General features: G+C 35.2%; 1 protein-coding gene across 2 annotated transcripts in view; it reads left to right on the plus strand.

Moving 5' to 3' along the window:
* Positions 1 to 211: 211 nt before the first annotated feature.
* LOC107731806 (ATP-binding cassette sub-family B member 7, mitochondrial-like) overlaps positions 212 to 12908 on the plus strand; it is a 68632-nt gene continuing 55935 nt past the window's right edge. Inside the window, exon 1 of one of the 2 annotated variants that reach the window (XM_016542984.1) lies at positions 212 to 1353. The gene's annotated coding sequence lies outside the window, so the exon portion shown is untranslated. Of the gene's footprint in view, positions 1354 to 7378; positions 7409 to 12908 lie in introns of those variants that run through there. The other variant, XM_016542983.1, reaches the window with a different exon arrangement.

The following is a 12908-nucleotide window of genomic DNA, read 5'->3' on the forward strand; positions in this document are numbered from 1 at the left end:
CATGGACAGGTTTTGAGACATTCCTTAATTTAAACAGAGAGCTCTTCCTCTGTCTTGTGTGTGTGTGTGTGTGTGTGTTGCCACCGTTAATACAAGTCTCCATACTGAGTTGGTAAGAAGTCAATCCTATGCATTTCTCCTCTGTATATCACTGTCTTTGGCTGATATTTTTATTGAGCTTGTTTTAATCTTCAATGACTGATTCAGACTGTGACCATTAATACAAGTCTCCATACTGAGTTGGTAAGAAGTCAATCCTATGCATTTCTCTTCTGTATATCACTGTCTTTGGCTGATATTTTTATTGAGCTTGTTTTAATCTTCAATGACTGATTCAGACTGTGACTGTTTTCCTGTGGCCAATAGCGAGCGGTTTGGATTTACCTGCTTTCTTTTGCATTGTGATGCAGTATAAAGACATTTTGATACCTCTCTCTCCCTGTAAATATTTAGGAAGAGACTGCTGAGGTCAGTATTGTTTAAGACTTGTAAAACCTAATAAGAAATCGGTTTAATGTATTACCGTAAAACCCATAAACACATGAGGCTGTTTTCAGATGATGAGACTGTCCTGTGTAAACTATTACCTTGTTTTCCTCTAGTGCAAAAGAAGTAGATATGGCATCGCAGTATCGTATTGTATTGTAAGTGGGCGAGTAATCCTTTTGAATTTGAAGTTTGAAAGGTATGTTTGAGTCCCGTTTGTGTGGCCCTCTTCAGATACTGTAATTGTCTGCATAAATAATTGATATGCCTATCATATGGTTCTCACTTATGAGGATCCTTATTAGCCAATGCTTATTGTTTGATTTGCACTGCCCCTAATCTGAGGGCGAGCATTGCTTCCTTTGACTGTGTATGCGCTCAAACACTTTCCTTTAACTCCATATCCACTACATGTTTAAGTCTTTACATGCCAATGTTTTTCCAATGGTGCAAAATATGTATTGTTTGAAAGTTCTGTCTTGATGATTAAATGTTATAAGTCTTTCAATACTTTACTTTGGTGATCTTCACTTCTTGAAATCTAATATCACTAAGCGTGCCATTTAAGAAATCACACATTATGACTGGAAAATGTTCATGTATTTATTTTCATTTATTTGTCTTTCAGAATGTTTCAGGGTGAAAGGTCAAATGCAAAAAGGCTGACAGCAGTCTCAACTGGCAAAGATCACGCCACATTTATATGCAACACTCCTTTGCCAAGATCTTAACTCTTCACAGCCTTTTTTTTTTTTAACAGAACTAAAGTTTTATTAAGCAAAGAAAGGAAGGCACATCTGCAGCAGTGGAGTGCACTTCTGCCAATGATGAGACCGTGTCGCTGGACTCCAGAAGGTCATGATTAAGGTCATTTAATGCACAGAATTAATTTATGTAGCTGACAGTAACCATAAATCATTCTTACCTGAACAATGATACTGTGGAAGGATTTCCTGTTAACACAATCTCCCTCATGTTACGGATATGGGTGCAATCCACTGCACCAATGACATTAGGGAAAGCTGTAACACAAAATAATGAGTGTCCTACTGTGACTGTGCTAATGTAACACTTTTTTCTTGTAATCTGTAGTTCGTGTTACCTGCAATCTTGTAGAACTCCTCCTTGATGTGGAGGAATCTTCTGTGGCCAGGGAAGGTGATGAATATGTGCGCAAGTGATTTCAGTGCTAGACTAACATTTCTTATCGTGCGGCAAATAGTGCCTTTATTGAGGTTTTCAGCATCTCCAACAGAATAAAGGAACATGCCACTTGCTAAGAATCGCAGCGTGATTTTTGGACCCAGCAGCCTACACAAATATCGGATGCCATCATCTGAGAATCTGTACCTCTCAGTCAGATATTCGTCTGCAAAGGCCAACGGGTCTGACCTGTCCTGGAAGACTTTCATGCCTGAATGCTCGTCTGAGTATTAACACTTCCTCGTCTAGTACATCATCCAACAAAGGGCACGCCATCGGTGTGTGTGTGTGTCTGTCTGTGTGTGTGTGTGTGAGAGAGAGAGAGAGAGAGGGAGAGAGAGAGTGCATGTGTCTGTCTGTCTGTGTGTGTGTGGGTGGGTGGGTGAGAGAGAGAGAGAGAGTGCATGTGTCTGTCTGTGTGTGTGTGAGTGTGCCCGTGTGCATGCATTAGGTCTCACCCCTTTATATCTTTGTTCTGCATTTTTGGCTGATTTTATTTTGCCAAATTCTATACAAATGCTCTCTGTGGCAATCATACCTGCGTGTGTTTGTTTGTTTGTGTGTGTGTGTGTGTGAGTGAGTGAGCATGTCTTTTATACATTGCATTTGTGCTCTAGTACCAGGCCTTCATTTCTGTGTGGAAATTTTCAGATTTATGCCGGATTTATTTAATTTTTTTTGACAAATGAAAAAAAAATATATAAATTTTTTCACATTTCCCATTCATTTCAATGTGGGGTCATATTGACCCCAAGGGACAGATTTGTAAATAATTTTTTTACATACCTTCAGAACAACCGAATCAAGCCCAGTTTTTTTATGTGAATATAGATATAAAATGTGGAAAAGTCACAAAATCTTATTCCACTGAGATGAAGGGAACCATTTTTTTAAACTAAGTAAATGTTGATTGGGGTCATATTGACCCTAAGGGCCGATTGAGGGTTAAGAGGAAACACCTGAATCGGACTTTAGCCTATATATACTACATATTGACCTCGTCAAGGACTTAAATGAAACCACCTTTGCAACTTCACCAGCCATTTCTTCAAATCTCAACAACTGCAATAATATATGTATTCATCAAACCTCTGACAGCAATATGAACAGCAGTCTTCACAATAACACTAAAATAACAGTAGGCATACTTAGATGAAAGACAGTATATCTGGTATTTTAATGCAGGATAATTAAAATGATGCAACATATTTACAAAAGACCATGGAGTGACTGTAAAACATTAATTTCTAGTAGGATTGACAGCGGAACTAACAGATAAATCACTAGGATTAATCTTAGCCTGGTTGTTAGCTGGTAGCTGCAAAGAATAAATCTCCATAGTAACTTAATTTAGCCTGCTTTCATGCAACTGAGTCAGGGCTAAATTCAGCCAGTATAACTGGAAAATCCCAGCTTAATCCCTTATCTTGCTTTTGTGCAATGCCCCTCAGGTAATCTTGACTCCCTTGACATATTCAATGCTATTTAATTTGAATAATTTAACCGTACCATCCATACCAATTGGTACATTTGTCAAAGAAATTATTTTAGAGTTTAGCTCCAATCCTAATAAAACACACCTGGAAAATAAATTCTCAGGAAAACCTCAAAATTACAGGAAGACTAAGATTGATTTTTTTTTTTTCAATTAAAGTGAATTAATGTTTTTTGTTTTTTAAGAAGAAGCTGAAAGACTTTCACATTTAATCCTTACAGAATTATTAGGTAAAGAATGACAGGCGTGAACTGTTCATTATTGCGTTATTTTGGAAGACCATCTTTGTGCCATTCAGCACTTGGCTATCTCCCAAGCACTGCAATTTCCCTAGGAGGTCTACAATTACCATTGACGGCTGGATGTTGAATGAATTAGAAATGTTGAACAGAATGCAAAGGTCAGCTGGAACAGAACAGGAAGGTGGCAGCTTTCTGATTCCACATTCATAATGGCAGTTAATTATGATTCTCAGCAAGCCACAATGGACAGAATATTCATACAAGACAATGGACTTTCTCTTTTTCACGGCAAAGCATGATAGGAACATTCTCAGACCTGCCAAATTGCTGTCTGTCTGTCTGTCTGTCTGTCTGTCTGTCTATCTATCTATCTATCTATCTATCTATCTATCTATCTATCCATCCATCCATCTATCTATCTATCCCCGCCACCACCCCCTTCTCTTGGAAGGACATCTATCTATCTATCTATCTATCTATCTGTCTGTCTGTCTGTCCCCGCCACCACCCCCTTCTCCTGGAAGGACATTATCTATCTATCTATCTATCTGTCTGTCCCTGCCACCACCCCGTTGTCTGTCTATCTATCTATCTATCTATCTACCTACCCCCCTTCTCTTGGAAGGATATCTATCTATCTATCTATCTATCTATCTGTCTGTCTGTCCCTGCCACCACCCCCTTCTCCTGGAAGGACACCATCTATCTATCTATCTATCTATCTGTCTGTCTCCGCCACCACCCCCTTCTCCTGAAAGGACATTATCTATCTATCTATCTATCTATCTATCTGACAATATAATACAACAAATAGCAGTCAGCAATTATGAAAATGAAAAAAGATGACAACATACAAACACAATGTAACAACAATCATCTATCTATCTATTGAGGAAATAACAATCTGATATGATTAATTATTAAACAAAATGACAAAATACAAATAAAAGCATACAATGATGTCAGTATAACAACAGTCTGCAATTATTAATGCTAAAAATGACAAGATAGAAATAAAGCATTATAACAATCAGGTATCAATCTATCTATCTGACAATATAGTGCAACAGATAACAGTCAACAATTATGAATATTAAACAAGATGACAAAATAGGCCCACAAAAAGATCATAACAATCAGCAATCAATTTACCTATCTATCTGACACTATATTAGAACAAATAACAATCTGCACGTATTAATACTAAAAAAAATGACAAAACACAAATAAAGCATTACAGAAATCAGGTATCAATCTATCTATCTGACAATATAATACAACAAATAGCAGTCAGCAATTATGAAAATGAAAAAAGATGACAACATACAAACACAATGTAACAACAATCATCTATCTATCTATTGAGGAAATAACAATCTGATATGATTAATTATTAAACAAAATGACAAAATACAAATAAAAGCATACAATGATCAGCAATCAATCTGACAATATAACTCAACAATTAACAGTTGTCAGTCATGAATATAAAAAAGAGATAACAATCAGTAATCAGTCTACATATCTGACATCCTATAGCCTATCAAATACTAACAATCTGCAAGTATTAATACTAAACAACATGCCAAAACACAAATAAAGCATTACAACAATCAGCAATCCATCTATCTGAAAATGGAATATAACAAATAACATGATTTATGTATAAATTGTATAGAAGATTGCAAAATACACAAAGCGCAACAACAGTCAGCAACAAATCTATTTGTCAACATAACAAATAATATCTGCAAATATTAATGCCAAACAAGATGATATCTATCTAGAGTGCCTGAACAAAAAGGTCTTAAAACAACCAAATCATAATAATCTGCTATTCTAAATCCAAAAGAAATAAACTAGCCGACAATGTAACAATCTGCAATAATCTGCTATCTATCCATCGGTCGGCCAGACAAGAAATCACCTGGTAACAAACAACATAATAATATTCAAATATTAGTATGAGAGAAATTATCAAACCAACAACAGGCCCATAACAAGTAATAATATGCACTTCTAAATGCTAATCAAGACAATTATATAGCTACAAATAAAGCATATCATATGGCAATAATCTGCAGTCTATCGCTCTCAGAAAAAAAGTACAAAAGCTGTCACTAGGACAGTACTCTTTCAAAAGGTACATATTAGTGCCTCAAAAGTACACACTAGTATTTAATGAGTACATGTACCTTTTAAAAAGGTAGTGCCCCACAACTTTTGAACCTTTATGTCTGAGAATAGTGTCTGACCAAACATGCCTGAACAAAACTCATATTAAAAGTTCAGTTACAAACTGGAGAGAAAGTGACAAGCTGACAATGTAGCAATCCGCAAACCAGCAATAACGTAATAGTAATAATCTGCAATCTATTAATCTACAGTCTGACCAAAAGGGCCTGGAAACAACCACTACAAATATCTAGAATTATAAACCCGAGAGAAATAGACAAGTCTACAATGCGTAACAACTGACAATATAATAATCTGCAATACTCTGCCATCTATCTATAACATGCATACCTTGAAATGCCTGGAAAAACCAATATAATGTGAGAGAAATTGCTTGCAGGTAAACAGATGCAGGCTGAGCATCTTACAAAGAGACCTTTTCCCAATGCCATGCCTAGGAGGAATACACATAAAGTTGTACTTCCCTCAGACGGGTTGTTGCTGATGGTGAGACACATTAAATGCGCGAGGTTGCTCACACTTAATGATATTCTTCCAACGTTCTAACTTTCTGTTTATGACGACATAATAGCGAAGCCGCCGCGCCACTCAAACAACCGTCTAACAGGAAATCATTACCTTTTTTATCATTTCAGTGGTTCTTTATTTAAAGTCGAGAATTAATTTTTCTTAATTGTTGAAAATTCATTACAGTATGGCGCCCATCAGATCATCGGACGGACGAGCCTCCTCGGCAAACATTGCGTATTAAAATAGTCTTTTTCATCTTTATTTACTAGTACTTTATTGTTCCGGTCGCTTTCAACAAATAGATTAATTTGTTTCTGTTCATCGCGTGTGAATGCACATTTACAACTGGAAACATTTACCAATATTTGGACTTTTCTTCTTGCTAGTTTTTGAATGCCTTTTATATAGAGACATTGTTTTACCGTTGTGTCAGACTTAGCTTGCTATCCAAAACTATGAAAATGAATTGTAACAATATATATATATTTTGTTAACACCACACTGAACAATTTTACCACTAATAAATTATAATAAAGTTAGTGTTGTCAGTGTCAGTGAAGGGCTGAGATGAAATGAGATGTGTGGAAACAGAGTGAATAAAAACAAGGTAAATTTGCTCATGCTGAATCCGCAGCTTTTCAAGTTTAAACTTTCGCAGTGTAAAAATACATTCATTCATTCATTCAACTATTGTTCAGTATCTAGTTCCGCAGCTTTTTCTTTACGTTCACTCAATTTCTCTGTCCAGCGTCTCATGAATTACTACTTTAGTAGGCCCAACTTTAAAGTGCATGTTTGCTTAACTAATTTTCTGCTTCATTCAAATTAAATGTTTTATTTTGTCCAACATGTAGGAATCTAATGCTTTAAAGGGATAGTTCACCCAAAAGAATGTTAATTTTGTCATCATTTACTCAAACCTGAAAACTTTCTTTTGTGGAACATAAAAGAAGGTATTTTGAAGACTGCTGGTAACAAAGCTGTTTTGGTTACCAATGACTTCCACTGCATGAACGAAAAAAAATCTGAGATGATTCTCAAATGATCTTCTTTTATGTTCCATTGTAGCCTAAACATTTATGTGTAATCAATTTTAGGTTGAATCGAATAAAATATTTATTTCTAAAGCTACTATTTGTAATGTCTACTTAATAATTTATCATTTAACACAAAAATAGCTTTAAATAATCTTTTGGGGGTATTTTCACAACCAAATGTAATTTGCGATTAATTCGATTAATTAATCGACAAACGGAAAGAGCGGAGCACGTATCAGGTACATTCACCTCTGTCACACACTTTAGGACACGGCACTTTAAACACAAGAGTTCGCTAATGCAGTCACACACTGTAACGTTACTGTAAAGTATTGCCAACACAATATGTTTGTTGTGTTGTTGGCGTGGTTTTGTTTCATGCTAGCCGTTGTTTACTGAAGTTCATCTTGAGTATGAAACTGTCTGTCGCTGTTGGTCATTAGTAGGAAACCTCCGTATCGTTTTCTGCTACCTAGTCAACAATAGTGAAGTATTTTTACTCTGCTGTAAAAGTTATCAGTGTTTTTCTTTAGAAAACGTTTACTTCACAACATTCCAAAGCATGATATTGTACTTTTTACTGCACTACGTTTCATATTAAATATAATTTAATACTTACTTTATATTAGAAATCTAGTACTTTCTTAGTTTTACTCAAGTAAAAGTAATTCAAAGTTTTACTTGAGTGCAAGAAAGTACTACAGTCGTGGTCAGAATTATTGGCACCCTTGGTAAATATGATCAAAGAAGGCTGTGAAAATTAATCTGCATTGTTAATCATTTTGATCTTTTATTTAAAAAAATTCACAAATATCTAACCTTTCATTTAACTAAAACAATTGAAAATGGGGGGAAATCTCATTATGAACTAAATGTGTTTCTCAAATACACGTTGGACACAATTATTGGCACCCCTAGAAATTCTTGTGAGTAAAATATCTCTGAAGTATATTCCCATTCATATTCCCAATTTTGAGCACTCCAGGGTGATTATGAGCATGAAATTATCCAGCCATGGCTTCCTGTTTCACAGGAATATAAATAGGAGGGAAAACAAAGGCCAAATGCCCTTACTCATCCATCACAATGAGAAAAAACAAACTAATGCAGGGTGAGGAGGAGAGTTTGAGTAGATAAAGACTCTCCAAGCACCACAGCTGGAGAACTGCAGAAAATAGTTGAGTCTCGGGGTCAGCATTTTAAGTTCTTATTCTCCAATGAAAGCTTAGATTTATGTGAATTTTTTAAATAAAAGATCAAAATGATTAACAATGCAGATTTATTTTCACAGCCTCCTTTGATCATATTTACCAAGGGTGCCAATAATTCTGACCACGACTGTACATTTTAAATGTTCTGAAATATTAAAGGTAAAAAACAAAACTAAAAAACAACAACTTTTATTTATGAAATGTAGTGCAGTAAAAAGTACGACATTATGCTTTGCAATGTAGTGAAGTAAAAGTTTTCCAACAAAAAACAAAACAAAATAGACTTTTTAAATTTACTCGAGTAAAGTAAAAATACTGCACTACTGTCCACCTCTGGTATGCGATTACAGTATATGCTGATATATAATGCATTTTTTTTTTTTTTTCATGGTATAATGTTTCCTTAGGTGCACTTACAAATAAAAGGCAATTCCAAGCTCTCTGATTTGAAGACTTCAGTTCAGTGAAAACGCTCACTGCCATGATTGGGCAACATCTTTGCATAAGAAATAAGTTTTACCCGTGGATAGGCTTGGGCCGGTATGAGATTTTGACAGTATGATAACCTTAAGCAAAAATATCATGGCATCACGGTATTGTTTTTACGGCTCTAAAATGTGTTATTTTTAAATGACTGGGTAAAAAAAAAAAACTTTTTTTCAGCTGAACACAATATATTTTGTTTTTGAGCAACCTACAGAATATTAAGAACAGTAGAATTTGTTTATTTTTTCTTTGATTTGTTTCCTAAAAAGAAGAAAAATAAAGACTGCCATCTTTATTTAACCTAAATCTGTAAACAGTTATTTAATTTTAGTTATATAATTCATATACATATCATTTATCTAATTTCATATCATTTAGTTATATAATTACATATACATAATTTGATTTAATAATAACCCAATTTGAAGCAAAAACAGAATGTTCTGACTAGCTTTGTGAAATTATACTACATGCCTGAACGAAGCAAACAGCAGAAGCTCTGAATGAGACGCAGATTCTCTCTCTGACAGCAGGAGGCGCTCATGGAACAACAGATACAGCGTTTCCTTGGTTACCGCCGTAAACAAAGCAGCTGCGCTGAAACACTGCTTTAATATGAACTATACAGAGACGAGATTAAAAGAAAATACCACGTAAACTTTTCTGAAGACAGTCAATTTCCCCTCAGAAACACATTCATATAAACCCCCAAATCAATATTGAGGATTTTCTTCCAATAGTTCATGCATCATGAACAGTGAGTGATCTGCCCGCTACAGTATTTTTCTCTGTGCGTCCGTCTTCAACATCTCTGGCCTGTGTTAACGGGCGTTTACAGACTTCATATTTTCACAATACATATCATTTATATCATTTAGTTATATGATTTCATATACATAATTTTATTTAATAATAACCACATTTGAAGCAAAAACAGAATGTTCTGACTAGCTTTGTGAAATTATACTACATGCCTGAACGAAGCAAACAGCAGAAGCTCTGAATGAGACGCAGATTCACTCTCTGACAGCAGGAGGCGCTCCTGGAACAGCAGATACAGTGTTTCCTTGGTTACCGCCTTAAACAAAGCAGCACTGCGCTGAAACACTGCTTTAATATGAACTATACAGAGAGAGATGAAAAGAAAATACCACGTAAACTATTCTGAAGACAGTCAGTTCCCCTCAGAAACACATTCATATAAACCCCCAAATCAATATTGAGGATTTTATTCCAATAGTTCATGCATCATGAACAGTGAGTGATCTGCCCGCTACAGTATTTTTCTCTGTGCGTCCGTCTTCAGCGTCTCTGGCCTGTGTTAACAGGCGTTTACAGACTTCATATTTTCACATAAATGAGATTTTGGAAAACGATTGCATTGCAACGCAGTTTGTGCAAGTCCAGAACAGAGACGAGTTGCTTGCAATAAGACAAAAAACGGCCGGTTGCCGGTCGCATGAGTTCCAGGGACAGTGCCTTAAGTTCGCCATCCTACACACACGTGACTGACCGCTCGCTCGCACCAACAGCAGGAGGAGGGTCCCTTGAAACCGGTAATCGGCCCATGCCTACCCGTGGAACTCTTTACTGTTATTACTGTTAGAGCAGAGCAGCAGACATTAAATATGTGATGATTATAACATTATATTTAGACCTACTGCCATTGCCTAAAGGGTTGCATTGATTGAGCAGTGTACTGATTATAACGGGAGTTTTGGTGAAAGTGCAGAACTCAGATCACTCACGCGGAACTTGAGAATGATTGACAGCTCAACTGATTATAAAGGGAGCGTTCTCTGATTGCATTCTGCGTATAATTTGATCGCTATTAAACCCTCTGCTGCTCTTTGGTCACTTTTGACTGAATTTGTGACTTTTTTTTTTTTTTTTAAACATTAACTTAAATTTGTAATGTAATTTTGGTAATTTTAGTTCATATGTCTGTGTTAACAGATTTTTTCTTCCAAAAATTAAGTTGTTTGGACTTAATGAAATTGACTACTTAATGACTGCATTAATGCCGGTGACAAGTAATATCTTAATTGTTCAGAAATACATGAGATTAATTGGTTCCATGGCCATAACTCAGTTGGATTTAATTGATGGAATTTGCTGTACATTAGGGATGTAACGGTATGAAAATTTCTTATCACGATTATAGTGACCAAAATTATCACGGTTATCAGTATTATCACGCTATTGTTAAAATGTGCTGGATATGTTAAAAAAAGTACCGACACATAAATCACTTCACCAAGTTTTAGATTTAAAAATCAACAAACAACAAATAAAATGACTTTTTGTTTGCATAATCACTAAAACAATAACATTACTAATGATGTCCGGATTTTAAATGACAACTTGACTGACAACAGTTTAATAGCATGTTGAAATATCTAATCTAAATGTTCAAATAAAGCTTTGAAAAAGTTTCATAAAAAGGTAGACCTCACATTTCAGCCTTTAAATAAAGAAAAGATATAAGTCAAAATGATAATTGATTAATAAATGATTATATGTATTTTATCTGCTCCATAAATAATTATAGATAACTTATCTGAATTGTTTAAATGTGTAGAATCCACATAAGCTTGTTTTTCATCAACCAGTCAAAATTTACAGAAACTAGGGTGTATTCAAAGCGCCGCCATTACTGTCTAGAGTGCGTGGAATGGTGCGCTGTGATTGGTTGTTACTGTTTACAGTGCGTGGAATGGTGCGCTGTGATTGGTTGAGCGGATATATCGCATTCTGCAGAGAAGGGCGACTGGCGTTTGTCGCGGTTTGGAAAAAAAAAAGGAGAAAACATGACAGAATAACTCAGCGGATATCGCATTTTGCGTAAAATTACAAATTTACTTTTCAGTACCGACCAGATACAATACTGATTTTGACGGAAACTACATTTTTTTTTAAATGGCGTTTATCGCGTTTTCGAACCAAACTCTTCATATATTAGGGCTGTCATCGTTAATGCATGCGATTAATTTTACAATCCTTAACGCGTTAAAATAATGTAACGCAATTAACGCAAAATTACTGAAGCACAATTTCTATTCTAACCCTTTAACCCAATTTTGCTACTCTGCTTGCGATTAGATAATCGCGGTAATCTAATACGGTTTTAATGATAATTAAAAGATGAAGCGGTAATACTAACTGTGGGGAATTTTATCATGATTTATCGTCAAACCGGTAATCGTTACATCCCTACTGTACATCAGTCTTGCATGTCATAAAAACCACCTGCTATCACAGATTAGGCATTAGAATTAACATGGCAAATTTTTACATATTGCTTTATTAATTTCTGTAAAAGTCTTGTTTGCAAAGCTAGTGTCAGATTGCGACTGGTTTACTGAAGAATCCAGAGAAACGAACCGAACAAACAGACTTTAGTTTCTACTGAGACTTTCACATAGCTGAAAATAAACAGCCACTTTCCTAACATTAGGATCCTGTACAGATTTTGAACAAATACGTTTCTATCTACTTTTATGGCACACATCATATTAAATATCATATTCACAAAGCATTACACAGTTCTAATTTCCAGGGGAATCAGTATGTTTTGGGATCTTGAGCAGTCACTCAGGAGCTTGAGCAGAACAGTGAATTTATAATAAATAGTGGTAAACTAAATGTGCTGTTATGAGGTGAGCAAGGTGGAATAGAGATGCACTGTAAAACAAATATTATTGATTCCCATTAAACAGGCTTTTCATTAGCCGTGAAGGTCTGGTACCAGATATATATCAGATGGAGCCAGCTGAAGTTTATGAATCTTTTAGAAGAGGTTTTTATATATAATGCAGTTTTGGAAACATTAAAGTAACACTACCACTCAAAAGTTTGGGGTCAGTAAGACTTGTAATGTTTTTTAAAGAAGTGTCTTCTGCTCATCATGCATTTATTTGATCAAAAATACAGAAAAAAAACAGTAATCTTGCAAAATGTTATTACAATATAAAATAATGGTTTCTATTTTAATATCCTTTAAAATATAATTTATTTCTGTGATGCAAAGCTGAATTTATTT

This window comes from Sinocyclocheilus rhinocerous, unplaced genomic scaffold (assembly GCF_001515625.1).
Source record: "Sinocyclocheilus rhinocerous isolate Xijiao unplaced genomic scaffold, SAMN03320098_v1.1 scaffold4536, whole genome shotgun sequence".
NCBI lineage: Eukaryota > Metazoa > Chordata > Actinopteri > Cypriniformes > Cyprinidae > Sinocyclocheilus > Sinocyclocheilus rhinocerous.